The sequence below is a fragment of the Cinclus cinclus genome, chromosome 1, assembly GCF_963662255.1.
Source record: "Cinclus cinclus chromosome 1, bCinCin1.1, whole genome shotgun sequence".
Taxonomy (NCBI): Eukaryota; Metazoa; Chordata; class Aves; order Passeriformes; family Cinclidae; genus Cinclus; species Cinclus cinclus.
Window position 1 is genome coordinate 135,013,197 of NC_085046.1, and position 16,196 is coordinate 135,029,392.

Below are 16,196 nucleotides of genomic sequence, written 5' to 3' on the forward strand. Positions count from 1 at the left end.
GTGTCAAATTTCAGCTGAGCACATAAGTATTGCCATCTAAGCAGTAATATTAATCATTACATGCACTTCTTCATAATTCTCTCTAATAAATCTTGTTAATAATTAATGTGGTTCTTTTGATAATTCAAAGATAAGCTAGGAAAGATTTAATAACTTCTCTCCAAATGACCTACCAAGGTCTCAAAATCTATTATAATAATTAATGTTTAACTGTGAAGTTGAGCATATTTCACATATTTTTTTAATGTGTGCTTCTGATAAATATTGTTTACAATACCAGTGATTAATCAGCATTATAACTAAATGTCCATATGCATAAAGGAGAAACACCCCAAGTGAATTTAAATTTTGGAATTATTGGAGCTAGACAAGAGAAACTGTGAGCTGTGTATGAGGTAAAGGGCAAGAATGTTTGGTAGAGCTGCCTCTGAAGCAAATCTGACACATTCACAGTGATGTATTTGTACCTCTAGGGCTGCAGTTTCACCGTTATGGTGATATAGGATGCATTTTAGGGCTGAGTTCATAGAAATATATGGATGTGATGTGGTTTTCCAAACAGAGCTTCTTTTACTGGTACTGCTCATCATGTTGTTAATATAATCTCTATTGAGAAGTACTCCTAACCTAGCCTTATATAGCTGTGCCTGCCCAAAAAATGTAATTTCTTAACCTAGTCTTCATTTTAGATTCAAAAATACCTAGGTAAAAATATATCATCCTTCATATTGAGGGTAAAGTTACATTACTTATGTAGTTTCTCATTATAGAAAATAACTAATGTATAACAAATACCAATAAATACTGTTCTCTATTCATTTCAGTATGAAAATTTTGAATGTCACCAGCCTTAAAATGTATATGAATAAATATTCTTTGGTAAAAGAACTGTGATTTTCTTCAGATATTTTGCACTATATTAGTCTTCCACATGGAGAGGTAAGTACTGCATTTATGATATAATTCTCCTCATAATTTTCCTGTGATTGAGCTTCCAGTACTGAATTTTAATCTTTGCTCTTTATTTTATAAAATAAATAAGAATAGAATAGAATAGAATAGAATAGAATAGAATAGAATAGAATAGAATAGAATACAATAATAAAATAAAATGAAGAAAATTTAATAAATTCAATTGAATGCATGTAGAAAGATTTGTTATACACATCTCCTCTGAGAAGAGTGAATGTCTCTGGGAGTATTACTACATCCAGCTGGAAGGTAGAACATGGCTTAGAAACAAACCTCGTGTCATCATGTAGCAATTTTTCTTTATCAGAACTCTAAAGGACTTGTCAGTATGTAAGAAAAAGCTTGTCTAAGACATTAATTTTAGTACTGTAATTATTTGCCAATAGAGACTCTCCCTGAAAATTCTTAACCCCTGAATATGAAGCAGCCACTTACAAAACATGTATTATGCATTAAAATGGTCAAAATCTAGACTCTGTGATGGGAGGGGTTGGGGACTTCATGGATGGCTTCATAGTGCCCCACAACTCTCCGAAAATCCTCTAACACAGATGAACAGTCATACTATTAAAGATCCACGCTACTCACATTAGGTGAAACAGCTAAAAGAAAAAGAAGCTGAAGTGCTCAATTTTCTTTTCTTTAATCTCTAAAAGTGAATTTTAGAAATTTTAGAAGTACTATAATTATTAATACATGTTTTGCCATTTTTATTTCCTGAATTTCCTTATGTGTTCTTCCTAATTTGTTTCATGTGCTCTTTGATGCTATCTGACCAAAATGGTGCTTTTAAGGCCTGCTGGTTGCTAACCAAAACCAGAAAATTGTTTGCACATGACGCAATCTATAGATCTCACAAATGTTCCTGATCCTGTAACCAGAATATGTAGCATTGATACAATTAAAATGCAGTTAACTTCTTTCTCCAAAAGAAGTTAAAATGCACAGGAGCCTTTGATTTTCATTATGGCAAGCATTCTAATGTTATATCTCAAAAAATATTACTGCATTTCCAGAAGTTTCTTCATAGTAGTCAGAGTTTGTAGTTACAAAACCTGTAATTCTGAGAGAAATTAAAGCCTTGTATTCAATGCCAACTGTATTAAAAAACACCCATATTTGAATGCTGTCTGGAATTTTAGGTACAACCAGCGATTCAGTAAAATTGTGTATCAATTCCAGTAATTCTTTAGGAAGACACTCAACTAGTCTATGATGCTCTATGCCTTGAAGCATGTGCAGTCTTGGTAAATCTCACCAGAAAGTGGGAAATAAGGTAGGTGTCTGTAAAGCTCTGCAAGTTCTAAGCAGTCATATTCAGTATTCTTTAACTTGAAGTTTAAATTCTAAAGGCAACTCATCTCAAAGTGATGGGTATATTCTAAGGATATATTTCTGATGATGTTTGGAGAAGTTTGTACTATCTTTTCTTTCCAAGAAATAAAACAAATGATTTGTGCTTAAATTATAATTGGTGGCATAAGAGTTACCAAATACTTATTTTCCTCTTTTCATCCTGTAAGGCCAATGTAGCTGGAGAGGTCTTATCTCTATCTTTTGTATTTTGGAGAAGGAAAATATTCCTTATTCAAGAGCTAAGTAAGTTCGTATGTTACAAAATTTTTCTTTATGGAAGAGAGAATGTTCTTAGCAAGAAATCTGTTTCAATATTAATTAATTAATTAATTAATCAATTCCCTGACTTTATTTTTTATTTTTTTTTCTTTTATAACCCAAAATCCGCATGTAAAGTTGATCAGATACAAAACCAACTAAAGTGACCAATTCCTTGGGGACTGTAAATTCTCCCTTCTGTAATGGCTCTGCATTGATACTTTAGAAGTGTCTTATTTAAAAGTAATTCACTGGGGTGTTTGGAACAACATTGCAAAGAATTAAAAGATTTTGTGGCAAGTACATAAGTGGCCAGTATCCCTTTTGGGAAAAGCTTAGCATCTTTTCTAGTCTTCTGAAAAATATAACTTCTAGCAGTGAAACATATTATCAAGCACAGAATACAGAAGTATGGTTGCGCTTTGTATGGAGCCCACAGTGTAAACCATCTGCATCATGTATGACCATGTACAAGAGAAAGATACAGTTAAAAAGCAGGGTTTTAATCTTATTTAAGAAATATTAGAACCTAAAATTCTGCTTGCTCTTTAGGGTCAAATACAGATTACTGTGAATCTTAGTCATGCTTAGTGTAAACTCATGTTTCATTCCTCCTAATCATATCCCTTTTCTTACTGAAATATTCTCTTGTTTCGTGGTGTTAAAGTTTGTTATGTGACATTCTGTCCTTTCTTCCTATCAACTGATATGTCATGGTATTATGAAAACAAACAGAACTGGCTGCTGAAACTTTTTCTACATTACATTCAGTGTATTTCAGCAAACATTTCTTACTGAAATATTATTTTGTGGTGTTAAGGTTTGTTGTGTGACATTCTGCCCTTTCTTCCACTCAACTGATGTGTCATGGTATTATGAAAACAAAGACAGAACTGGCTGCTGAAACCTTTTCTACATTACATTCAGTGTATTTCGGCAAACTTTTGATCAAAGTGTCTGGGTAAGGAAAGAATCAGAGTAATTTATAACAGTAGTTCATTTTATGGACTGATGAAGGATTGTGTATCATCTGTTGGAGTGCACCTTCTAAACTACCCTGAAGTCAGAAAATGTGCTGCGTCCTATCTGCAGAAGAAAAAGGATAAAGTGTGGTAGTTGTAAGAGTATATCCCAAGTTTAGCAGAAAGCATTCAGCAGTCACTGTCTGAGAAGACAGCGACTTTGTTACTGAGTGCACATTGCATTCTTTGGGGGTTTACACCCTCTTTTTGTTCTGGATTAGCTGATTCAGGGCTGTCCTGAATCAAGACACAGAACCCTTCTCAGTTTCTCTGTGGCAAGGCAATGCCACGTGTCTCCAAGCCAATAAAGAGGGTGCTGGGCATGACGCTTCTGCAGGTAACTTCATTATATTCTTATGTTTACTTTCAGCTGAAATTAAATATTAAAATATGTCTTTAAAATTATGTTTCCTGCCCTACTAGAGTGGAAAGTGTACTGTGAATATAAAATATTAAATCTGTACTGTTCATTTGTGGGTAGGAGGTCAGAAAGGAAAAAAAAAAAAAAGAGTATAGTATTTAAGAAACTTTTCTGTTTTAAATACAAATTTGCAAAGGAAGGAGATAGTAAAGTGGCATTTACCCTTCTTTATAGAAAGAGGTTTTGTATAATAAACACTTTTTCCTTCCCAGTTCTCGTTGAAAAACTAGTGTGAGACTGTATGGGATTTACAATTTAAATTAATCTATTGTTAATGTACACACCTGAATATTGAAATAGACATAAGACAGGCACAGAGGAATAGATAATCTCCATAGCTTTCCAAGATTCACATATCTGTCAAGGTAAGCTGATTTTAAATTCCTATTTCTCTGTAAACAAGATTAAATCAGGATTTTTTTAAAGGTACCTGAGTATTTTGAGGTGCAGAAAACTTGTTCCATCTTATGTGTGAATAAGAAATAAAATATTGTTTAATTTTAACATTGGATTATAGTCTTATAGTTTAATAAAGTTACTAAATGTTAATTCATCATTACAATAAGCAACACTGTTTTCAAAGTAGTTCTAGGCCATTTTTAAAGTGCAGTAATTTTAACTTTATATTATTACCAGCAGTAGAAACCGGTATTTTAGTTTCACATCAGAATTTACTACTAGAATTTACACCATTATTTTTTTATATGTGAGTTGGAACACTGCTCTTCAAGGTTTTGAAATACCTAATTCCTCCAGAGATGAGAATAACATAAAGGAAATATTATAAAGAAATAAAATTCCAAGCTCATTCTGAAAATGAACTATATGTTAAAGTTATGTTATTTTAAAAAGGGAAGACAGTGATATTAATCACTAACACTGTAGTTTCACTTCTGCTTTTATATCAGGGTGATAAATGTTAGTAATTTCATTGTAAAACTCAAATAGAGAAATTTTATTATGGCAATGGAGGCCCACTTCTGGGAAGCCAGCAGTATGGGAATATAATTTGGAACTCAGTGATTTGTGCTGCAATAAATTTCCTAAGATCCATCACTCCTAGATTGCTATAGTCACTTAGGTACTGTGCACTTGCAATATAATTAGAAAACCCCACCCAGTTTAGAAGACCTCTCTCTTTTGTTGGGAGTTTCATCTGTTGGTTTGATACACTGACTTTTGCAACTAAATAAGGAAAGATTTTAATGCATAATTCACAATTATGTATTTTGGTTCTCTCTTCTTGTAGTTTTCATGAGCTGTTCTGTCATAAATCAAAATTGAAATTAAAAAAAAAATATATTTTTCCCAATATTTTATGGAAATGAATGGAGAGATTATGTTGTCCAGTTGGTTGGGTCTTGTATAATTTGTTAAGGAAATGCAGACAAGTTCAGGCTAGTGTTATTCAGGATGTGGAGTAGGGATCAAAACTGTTTATTGTCTAAAGGATTATCCCAGTCATTTACTAAGCATAGTTGCTCCATTATTCCTCCTCTATCTTTTCCTTAATCCAAAATTGCTGAATTTGAAAAATATTTCAGATAAATGTTATAACTGAAAACAAGTTAAAAGTGAAACAGATATAGGTGTAAAAACACCTGGAGCTCAAAAAGAACGCAGCTCTAATTTTTCAATGACACTGCTATAGGTTCTGCAACATATTATTTAACCATATACAATAAAGGTCTAACAATATTAAGCATTTTATTCATTAGATAAATTATTAATTTAGGGTGGGTATTTTATTTTATTTTATTAAAAAAATAATTGCATCATTTGTGCTACCATCATTACCACCAGATAATTTATAACTAATCTTTGCATGTAAACCCTTCTGTGAAGAACTTAATTGGTCAAATACTAAACTCTTGGCTCAATGTAAGGTATGGTCTCTTTCTGGGCATGATATTTTGTGTCAAACATGGAAGTTATTTGTTCAACTGTTAAAGCCACTTGTTTCAGCTTAGATGCGTGTATTTCTTCTGTGTTCGTGAATTTGAGTTTATTTGACATTTGATTAAGATTTTCATTCAAGCAGGTTCAGAGCCTTTACTGTCTTCCACTGTTTAGCAGGACAATTGCACGGGAGAGAAGTCAAAATGCTAATTTGGATGTGTCTTGGCTTAGTTTGAATTTCCCGGGCAATGCACCAAAAGATGTCATAGTTTGGGTTTGCCAAATTTAAAATAGTCACCTTCTGTTGTGAAACAGAACTAGGAGCAAAAGCAGAACAGGCCTAAAACTTAAAAGGGGATAAAGAAAAACTTTAACACAAAGAAAATAATAATAAATTCAGAATAGATCTTCAGACCACTCCCTTGTCCCCCTTTTCACACATTCTTAACAACATACAGAGACACTTCAGTCAATTCCTTACTTAAATAATATTTTTCAGTTCACATTAGGGTGAAGAGTTTCTTCTTGTTCAGCTATAGGGATCTTTTTCAAGAGAGGAAAAAAAAAACAGTTCTCTCCTGATTTCACTTTTTTCACGAATAGCCTGGGAGTCTGCAATCTTGAAACTCCTCCCACCTTCACAGCCTTCCCAGAGCTGTGTTTGTGGGCCATGTTAAAGTTATGGGATATTACTTTAAAGGATGAGCTACTCAAAGGCAAAAGTTTTCTTCAGCTCTCTTCCCTCTGTTCATACTTCATGCCCAGGAACAGAGATCTCCCTTTTTCCCTTGGGGCAAAGGATCTTCCAAACACTTCACACCTCACCCCACCCCCAATGTCTTTCTCCATGGTTTAAAGGAATTTCGTAGTGTAGTACAGTCCACCCCTGTAACTTACAAAACGATTTTTCAGCCAACCTTCATTGCGTCTTCTCATTCTTCCATTTAGAAACTTAGCTTTTACTTCATTGACTTTGGTGTATCCTTTCTGTTCTTCTCCCCCTCACCCAAGGAAAGACGAAAAGTCTGTAAGTCTTATCTGAGCATTGGAAAAAAAATTAAAATCTCACACAGAAGTCGCAGGAGTTGGTCCAGGCCATGCTGGAGCTGTGTCAGGGTCTCAGGGTGCCCAGGCCACGCTGGAGGGGCAGGACGAGAACTGCAAAGTCCAGAGGAGAAATGGGTGCCAAGGCCGTGTGTCCATGGCTTTCCCCCGGCGCTGCCCGCCCCCAGCTCCAGCCGCAGCCCGGGGGTTCTCCCTCTGCCCTGCCCAGCACACAAAGCCCTGGGGGCTCTCCCGAACCGGGCCCGGCTGCCTCCCCCCAGCCCGTGAGGGCAGCAGGGCAGGGCCCCCCGAGCCATGGGAACAGTGGGAAAAGGTGAGAATCCAGCAATGGGCTCGGCTTCTTTTGGCTATCGGGGCTCCTGGTTGGAAATGGGGCCCGGCAGCTCCCGAGCCCAGCCCTGCCCGGCCTGGGCCAGGTCGGTGTTACCTTGTGAAAGGCCAGAAATGCAAGAGAGCTTTCCGGGGGTTTACTTGTTTCAATTGCGATTCACGGAGCGAACCGACTTTTCCAATTGGTTTCTCAGGCTGTCAACAACTAAACCAGACTCCAACTGGTCCCATCAATTCACAGAGGAAGCTCTCATGGAAGAAAACTTTCTAGCATGCCCTCCCCTCAGGTGCTTTCAAGGCATAACCAACACAGGATGAAACAGTCTGGTGAACCTCTATGAAAATATTGTCGCCATGTCTACAGGTATCATGTGTTGGTAGCCTAGAAATTAAATTAAAAACTAATAATTTTGTCTTCTATTATCAAGATATTTTCCTGAGAGTTATAACCAAAGCTTTTGAAGTTCTTAAGTTGCTATTTGCTTGAGATAAAACGTTCAGTAGAATACATTAACATTCAGGCACAAAATCCTTTACTTAGGTTGAATATTTGATTTATGGACAGAAATTCATTATTTTCTGCATGGATAAGAAGACATGGTATAAAGCTCATCAGAGCAGGTAGGCTAAATCTGAAATATTTGGAATGGGTGCACAGACCAGAACAGAAGAGTTACTTTTATAAAATGCTGTACCTGCAGTGTAGGCTTGCAGTGCAGGCTCACAGTGCCTGTAGGGGAACCTATACTTAAATAAAGTTTTCTTGAATCTCTTTGATATGTGACCAGCACTTCCTACTCTATTGATTTAAAGCCTTCTTTTAACAATGTCTTAAGCAGTGATTTCTCAGAAGTGATATAGCCAACATAGCTAAGAATACCTTCTAAAACAAATGTACTGATTATTTGGAAATTGCAGGTTTTATATAAGATGAATAGCGACTAGTGAAATACTGGGGTTTACTGTTTTTTGTGGGGCTTTATCTTTCTACAAAGTGTAATTGTGTCTAAAACTGCTTTAAATTTGGATCACATAAGCAGTTTCCCCTGCTCTCTGTGGATTTTAAAGCAATCTACATATGTTTTAGAAAAGCAGTTGTTTATGGAAGGAAGTGTTTCACAAAATGCCAGTACTATGTGCTGCTCTTAGACTATGGTCTGCTGTGTACATACTGTCTGATGAGCTGGTTTAAAAGCAGTTTGAGTACATCACACAGTAGAAATACACTACTGTATAGACAAACATTTAAATCTAAAAGAATAAAAATTTGCTATCTTGTCAAAAAGTAGGGCTTGGCCGTTTCCCACACAATTCCTATATGTAATGCACACTTCATGACAAAAATCTAAAGAGATATTTTTCTTGTTGGAATAGATTGTGTTTTTCTTGCTGTTCAGCAAGTCAGTGCTGGTTCATAGGACAGTAGCTGATTGGTAACTTGGCCCCACTGCTTTTTTCCTTTGAAGGAACCTGCAGGCAGGAAGGAGATGTGAGGGTTGGAGGACCATTGTCTAAGAGGAGCAAAGGAACTTTCAGGAATGGACAGTTTGGAGGACAGAACTGATATTTACTTTGTACATCAGAGTTTATTTTGCTTTTGAAAGAGATATTTAAAAGAGATTAAAAGTGCCTCCTGGCTATCGCCCTAGCATCTTTCTAAATCTCTCTGGAGAGAGTGGCAGAATGAACAAAAATTTCAAAGGTGTAATGGGCATGAACTTTTGACTGAAATAAGTTCACCACATGGTATGTGAATGCTACTCGATGTCACTGAGGGTAGGGATTGTTCTGTGTGGCCCTGCTACAGAACAAGACATTTTTAGGTATGCAGGTAAGTTAAGGTCTGCCACACAGATAGACAGGGATATGATCTCCTGAAGTATTAATGTACATGTGGAAAGCTACTCTAATGAAGTAATTTAATTTTTGTGTCATCAAGGTTTCAACAAAATATAGATAGGAATTCAAATTAATTTTTTTTTTTGATCATTAATTCTACATACTGAAGAATGTTTCACATGGATGGAGCTTCCATTCCTTATTTTGGTGTAGATGAGACATTCTAAAAAAACTATCATTTTTGGATCTCAAACCTTGAAAAACTTTTCTTACGGCACTGCACAACTTTTTAAAAGATGATCAATTCAATGATGCTGACAGTTCAATTACAAATGGTTGAGCACTTCTGCCATTTAGCTGGCAAGGGAAAACGAGACTGATTTTAGAGTTTTGGGAGATTTGGAATATATTAACCTTCTTTCTAAGAAGTTTGTGTGGTGTTGCCTTTATCCCTACGTTTGTACAGTTTTCAGTACCTTGTGTTAATACAGAAACATGTTGAATTCATTGTTAGGTGTTTGAAGTGAATTTCATTTGGTTTATGGAAACTAAGGAAAAACACAGGGTTTTCATATGAAGATCTGAGAATTTCATTTACTACTCTGGTATTTTTTCTCTGTCCTTCCTCTATCAACACATTATAAAACAACAGCATTTTTCTTTTGAGAGGATAAATTTTAAAAAGATAATAAAAGAGGAACATTCATTTAAGCAAGTTGCAAGCAGCTGTGTATCCAGGTCTCACCATTTTAGCAGTTCTAAACAGCTGAATTCCTCTTTTCAATGAAATGCTTACATTCACTCTTTTCTTATTGATACTTGCTTCTTTTTTTCTTTTTTCTTTTTTTTTTTGTTTGTTTTTTTCTGGATTTTTTTGGGGGCTTTTTTGTTTTTATTTTACATTTGTTTTTGTTTTGGCTTTGTTTGTTTTTTTCCATCTTAATGTTCTCTGTACTGTTTAGGCCCTTCCTTTCTTCCTTCTTCCTTTTTTTTTCACCAAAAAGCGTAGTGCAGACCAAAAATTAGCCTTGAGAGAAGCAGTGACACAATTTTCCTCACCTGAATGCCCAATTAAGGGCCATCTGTTTCCTGTTTAAAGGTAGTATCTCTTACATGGTTTTTCGAAAACCCCTCTTGCATTTATCAACACAATCCCAATAAAAAGAAACACCAAATCTTTGATAAGCTAAGGAAATGTAGTTAAAATTACTCTGTATCTCAGATGGGAAATAATGATAATAAAATTGTTCTGATATACAACTTAGTCTTAGAAATGCTAGAGCTTTTCAGGGACTATAGTCTGCTACTCGTTTTTAATCAAGTTGGTATAGCAGCTGTACAATGTTATATTGTGATCTATGTCAATTTTGAGTTTGCCTTGTCCTGGTTCCAGCCAGGAGGGGGCTTGGCCAGGCACTGGAGCTTATTCTGTACCACCCAGTGTGATTTCTGGGGGCAGAGGGAAGGGAGCCACTACTGGCCAAAGGGGGTTCCTTCCATTTGAGTAAGTGCAACAGAGGGAGTGGTAGAGTAACACCAGTGCTGAGCATTTGGCATGTGAATCACTTGCCTCTCTCTTTTATACTTTTGTAATTAATATTGTTGCTGTTACTCATAGTTTTCTTATTAATTGTGGTTTCCAGTTAATTGTTCTTTTCTCAGCCCTTGATCTTTACCTTTTGTGTCTCCAGCTCTCCTATGCAGCCTGCCACAGGGGAAAGGGAGAAAGTGAGTGGCAGCAGGGCTTGAAGGGTCTCAGTAGGAACACTAACCTGGGGAATGCCATTCCTAAACCATGAGATGCTTTTTAAACAGTTGGTGGAGACAACAGCCAAAGACATCAAGAAGTATTTTCAACCTGGTAATTTTTAAGTTAGCACAGTAGATATTAAATCCACTAAGTTAATAAGTTTGAATATTCTTTACAGAATATATGAAGGTACAGTTTCACCTCCAGGGAGGCAAAACAGGGTTCGTAAAATGTTGGTATTACTTAAGCAGAACTTCAGTACTGTTTTCCATGAGGCTGTATCAGACCTGCCTCAGGCTCATGCTGGGACTTCAAATGAGGTCTGAGTTATTGAACCCCTGTGACCATCAAAGGTAGCCTGCTATTTTTTCTTGATCATAATATAAGTTATTGCTAAATTCTCAGTTAGGAGTTATTTTTAAACAGAATCCTAGAATTTCTAGGCAGGAATATATGTAGACATTTTCATCTACTGATAAACTCTAGATGGTGAAATGGATGGTTTGCAATTGCTTCTCCACTCCCATTAAAATTGCTGCAGATATTGCTTTGATCAGTCAAGACGTGTTAATAAGAAGTAACATTCAGGTAGCAAAACACTATGTGATTTCTTCTGTTATATTCAGGAGTTGCTGCTATGTTCATTGTCTTGCACTGTACTTGGAACTGTCAGGATGCTCCAAATTTTGTTTTCTTGTTTATGATAAATAGCTGCAGTGAAGATAATGTCTAATTTCAAAACTAAAATATTGTGGCTTTTACTAATGTCAGCATAATGGTGGTTATGACAGAAAAATTGCAATAATATGGCTGATTCTCTGCAACATTCAGAATTAATATTGTGATACGACTAAGGTCTTTACAATGCTCACCCTTGTTGCTTTCACTTTGCTATCCTGCATAGAATTATTTAACCCTCAGCTGCACTTGCACCTGGTATGCTTCTGTTTAGAGCCACACGCTATGGCTTTCTGCCCTTCTGGCAGATTTCAGCCACAAGGTCTGTAAGCACTGCCTATCTAGGCAGTCAGCTCTTTTGTGATTTCATCTTCATTTACTGAGACCTTCCTCAGCCGACAGAAGAAAATCAGGAAAGCAGCTCAGACTTTTCCACAGGCTTCATCCTTCCGTGAAGGGGGTCAGGCAGCAGACCAAATATATGAGTTACTATGGGTATTTTATAGGGTTTGTTAGGATTGAAACTTGACCAATAGGGTACAGGATTAAAACACTATCCAACTACATAAAAGTTCTATATGTAAAATAACCAATTACAAAGAATCAGTTCTAACTAATTATCTTCTAAAAAGATAAGCAAGTGTCTAACATTTTTCTAGTATTAGTCATTCTTAGGAGGTGGCTTTTCTTATCTCAAAGAGAATACCAAGGGGGCCTCAGAGGGGTATCTGCAGAGGAATCCGTCTCCTTTACAACACACCTCCTTTCATCTCCAGCTTTTCCATTGCTGACTGCTAAATGAATGTGTTTTTTCCTTTTCTACTCCACAGTAGGTCTTCCTTGTCTTTACATTATCATATTATTCTTAGCATATTACCAGAGTAGAACAGCCGTACATGAGAATCAGTAAAAGCAGAACACTGTCATTTTGATTCAAAATCATTTTACACCTGCTGCACACTCAAGCAGTACTTTGTCTGGAATGGATGTTTCTCTGACACCTTATTCCAGGCCACTAAATCTGAGTTGCGCTCTTTCCTTTTCAAGTGGCCAGACCATGTCTCTGCTACTCCTGTGGGTATGACACCATGATCCAATCTGACTTCAGCCAGACTCATGCACTGCAGTTCTTGTCCCCTGACTGCCAACCAAAAAACAGATTTGACATGTACAGAGTTTTGCTTTTGCAGCTTATAGGCAGTAAGAATGTGCAGTGACAGAGAAATGATTTATGATTTATTTGTTTGAAGGAGAATAGAATTCAGCATGTTTATGACACACTGTATTAACCATATCTGGCACTTCAGTGAAGCCTGTAGGTAGATATGATGTAGGCTTGCTAAATCCTGCAATTTGAAATGTCTCTTAGGGAACAAAGCATGTCCTAATTCAAATTACCCTCACTCTTTCAATATGTCAGATTCTAGATGCTCTGAGGCAGATTACTCAGATGATAAGTATATATTCTCTATTTAAATTCTCTCTGTTCCTGTTTACATCCATGAGACTGAAGAATTATATCTTCACAGCTTCATAGGAGAAGGATATGTTGAACAAAGTTCTCTAAGTGTCTGTCTTGGGTCTAGTCTTCTTCAATATTAATTTGCACAACAGGAAACCAAATAAGTAAGCTAATTATAATTTATGAAAAAAAAAAACCAAACCAAAACAAAACAAACAAAAAAAAACTGGCAAGGTCCACAGTTACAGGAAGGAAACCTAAAAAATGCCCAAGATCTTAAGCAATCCTGAATAAATGTCCCAAAGATGAAATAGTCAATAACCATAACTGCACATGTGGCATATTTAGAATATTTAGTTATACTAATGCAGACAAATAATTTACCATATAGATAAGTCTGCAGAAGAGTGTTAAAATTGATTATAAAATGAAGCAGGAATCAATGTGTTGCACACATTTCGTTAGCAGCAGTCAATGTGTGAAGAGAACAGCAAGAATAACCTGTGTAATTGTGGGCATTCCAGTTCAAGATTATATAAACCAGTTAAAAGCCTAATGGACATAAACAAGAATGACTAAAGGTAGCAAAAAATGAGGTTCATGAGGAAAGGTAGAATGAATTGTATATACATATACATACACATACACACACACATACACACATACACATACACATACACATACACATACACACACACATACACATACACACACACATACACACACACATACACATACACATACACATGCACATGCACATACACATACACATACACATACACATACACATACATATACATATACGTATACATATACAATCTGTGTGTGTGAGAGAGAAAAGGAGATAATATGGTCTTCAAGTCCAAAAAAGTATCTAACAACAGGAAATTCTCTGCATATTCTTGGTGACCACAATAGGATGTAATGGAAAAATATTGTTGAGATGGGAGAACTTTTGACAGTGAGGGGAATGAACGAATGCAGAGAGGCTGTGGAGTCTCCAGATGTGGCATCCTTTGAAAACAAATTGCCTAAATATCTTTCAGGAGTGGTGCAAATGAAATTCTGTCCTGAATGGAAGACATGATATATATTTTTTCTTATTATTGTTTCATAAATTCTAGTACTTCTTTATTTCTCTGTATAAATAGCAAGAATTTTGCAATAAAAATAAGTATTTTACATGTCTTAAAAACAAATCCTTTTTAGACAAGTAAAATCTGGTGAACCTTGCATCATGTAAGTAAGTGTGAGGGAATTATATCTGTCCAGATGTAAACAACTATGGATTGAAGTAGAAGAGAGGAGAAAAATTTGACATAGGTATAAAAGAGTTGTTGGTAGGTATATTCCATCGTATGTTAAATCACATCATATAAAGTTAGCTGTCAGAATTACAGACTTCTATCATTACAGACTTCTCCAAACATTGGCAGTTTTCTCATGAATCTTTCTTATTTCAGGCCAAAGGATTTATTTTATGACACATAAGGATAAAAGGTCTGCTCTGAAGATTTTGGAAGACAGACAGATCCTTTAAAGGCTAGTACCAGGTGACAGCTGTACTGCAGGTAAGAGAGATCGTGTTGTTCCATGTCAGTGTAATCATGGCATCCCTGTTCCCAGAAAGTCAGTGCTTTATCTTGCATAGTCCATAGTTGAATAATGGTTTGAGATCAAAATGACAGCACAAGAAACATTAAAATATATGTTCTAGCAATGTGTCAAATAGCTCTTGTCAAAGGAGTTATTTTCTCCAACCTACAAATACCATGGCATTTTTTTTGTTGAGTTAAAGGGCAGATCTCCCATGCATTTTCTTGAAGAATTATGGCATTTTTTTGTATTTACACATACTGGATATTTCAGTCCAGCATTTTCCCTTTGTTGTAAAAGTAACACCAAGTTTAATGTTTTCTTTAGTTTATATTATCTTGTCTGCAGAACCATCTGAAGTTTTACATTATGAAAAGAAAATGACATATTTCTTCTTACAGATGTCAGGTCTGTTTAAAATACAACATATCTTTTATAAAACTCAGGATATGAAAATTGATTGATTTTTTTTTTGTATAGATATTTAGGTGCTTAGCTTTTACTACAAGGCTGAAGACTTTCACTAGTATGTCAGAGTTTTTTCATAATTTTGGCTTTTTGTCTATAAAAGGCAATCACTTCCTGGCAATGACAATTTATTCATCAGTATGATTCACTTAAATAATTCCTTGTTATAATTGCAGTATATATTCTATACTGCTTGCTTCAAACATTACTAATATTATTATTGTTATTATTATCATTATTATTATTATGTACATGATCGGACATTTGAAAAAAAAGGCAGCTGCTTCTAATGATCCAGAAAACATAAAGTTATCAGCTGGAATGGTTGATTCTGAGAATCTTTCACATCCTATGAACTGCAGCTGTGATTTTCTGATTTGTCTTTCCATTATGCATTTATATGGTAGATTGCAGAAAAATATTATTGAAATACTGAAGGGTAAAATAACTATAGATTTAGATCATCATAATAATTTTCTGGCTTACTGAAATCAGATATCAAGTATATTCATATGGTGGGTGTGATTTCATTAGAAATGTTTTTAAGATCACAACAGTTACATTTGGAGAAAGACATATTCAAACTTTTTAAATGAAACATTGTTTTCTGCATTTCTTCAGGCTTAATGAAGCCTTCTGTTCTGTCAAATATTTTCATTACTGGGAGTAATGTCAAAGGGAGTGTGTTCTTTGCAGAGTATTGGTTTATAAATTGGCCATAACAATTCAGCTCTATATAAAAACGCGGGCTAAAGTGATTTTGCTTCATAGACACTGAGAAAATGATGTGCAGTATTTAGGCAGAACTATTCAGTAGCCGTTAGACTACTGGGTTCACAGAATCAGAGAATACTCTGATTGAGAACTACCTCTTGGTTATTGTGCACAGACAGAAAAATAATAGAATCCATGGATTCTGGTGTTGTACAGAGCTAGAACATGCAGCTAGTGCTGTTTTTCATTGACAGATTTTTATTTTCATGAGAATAAAAGCAGGAAAAACAGGGACTTGGAAAGATTACTTCAAGAGAAGTATATCAGTAATTCAGGACATTTTATACTACCTGATGATACTTCCTA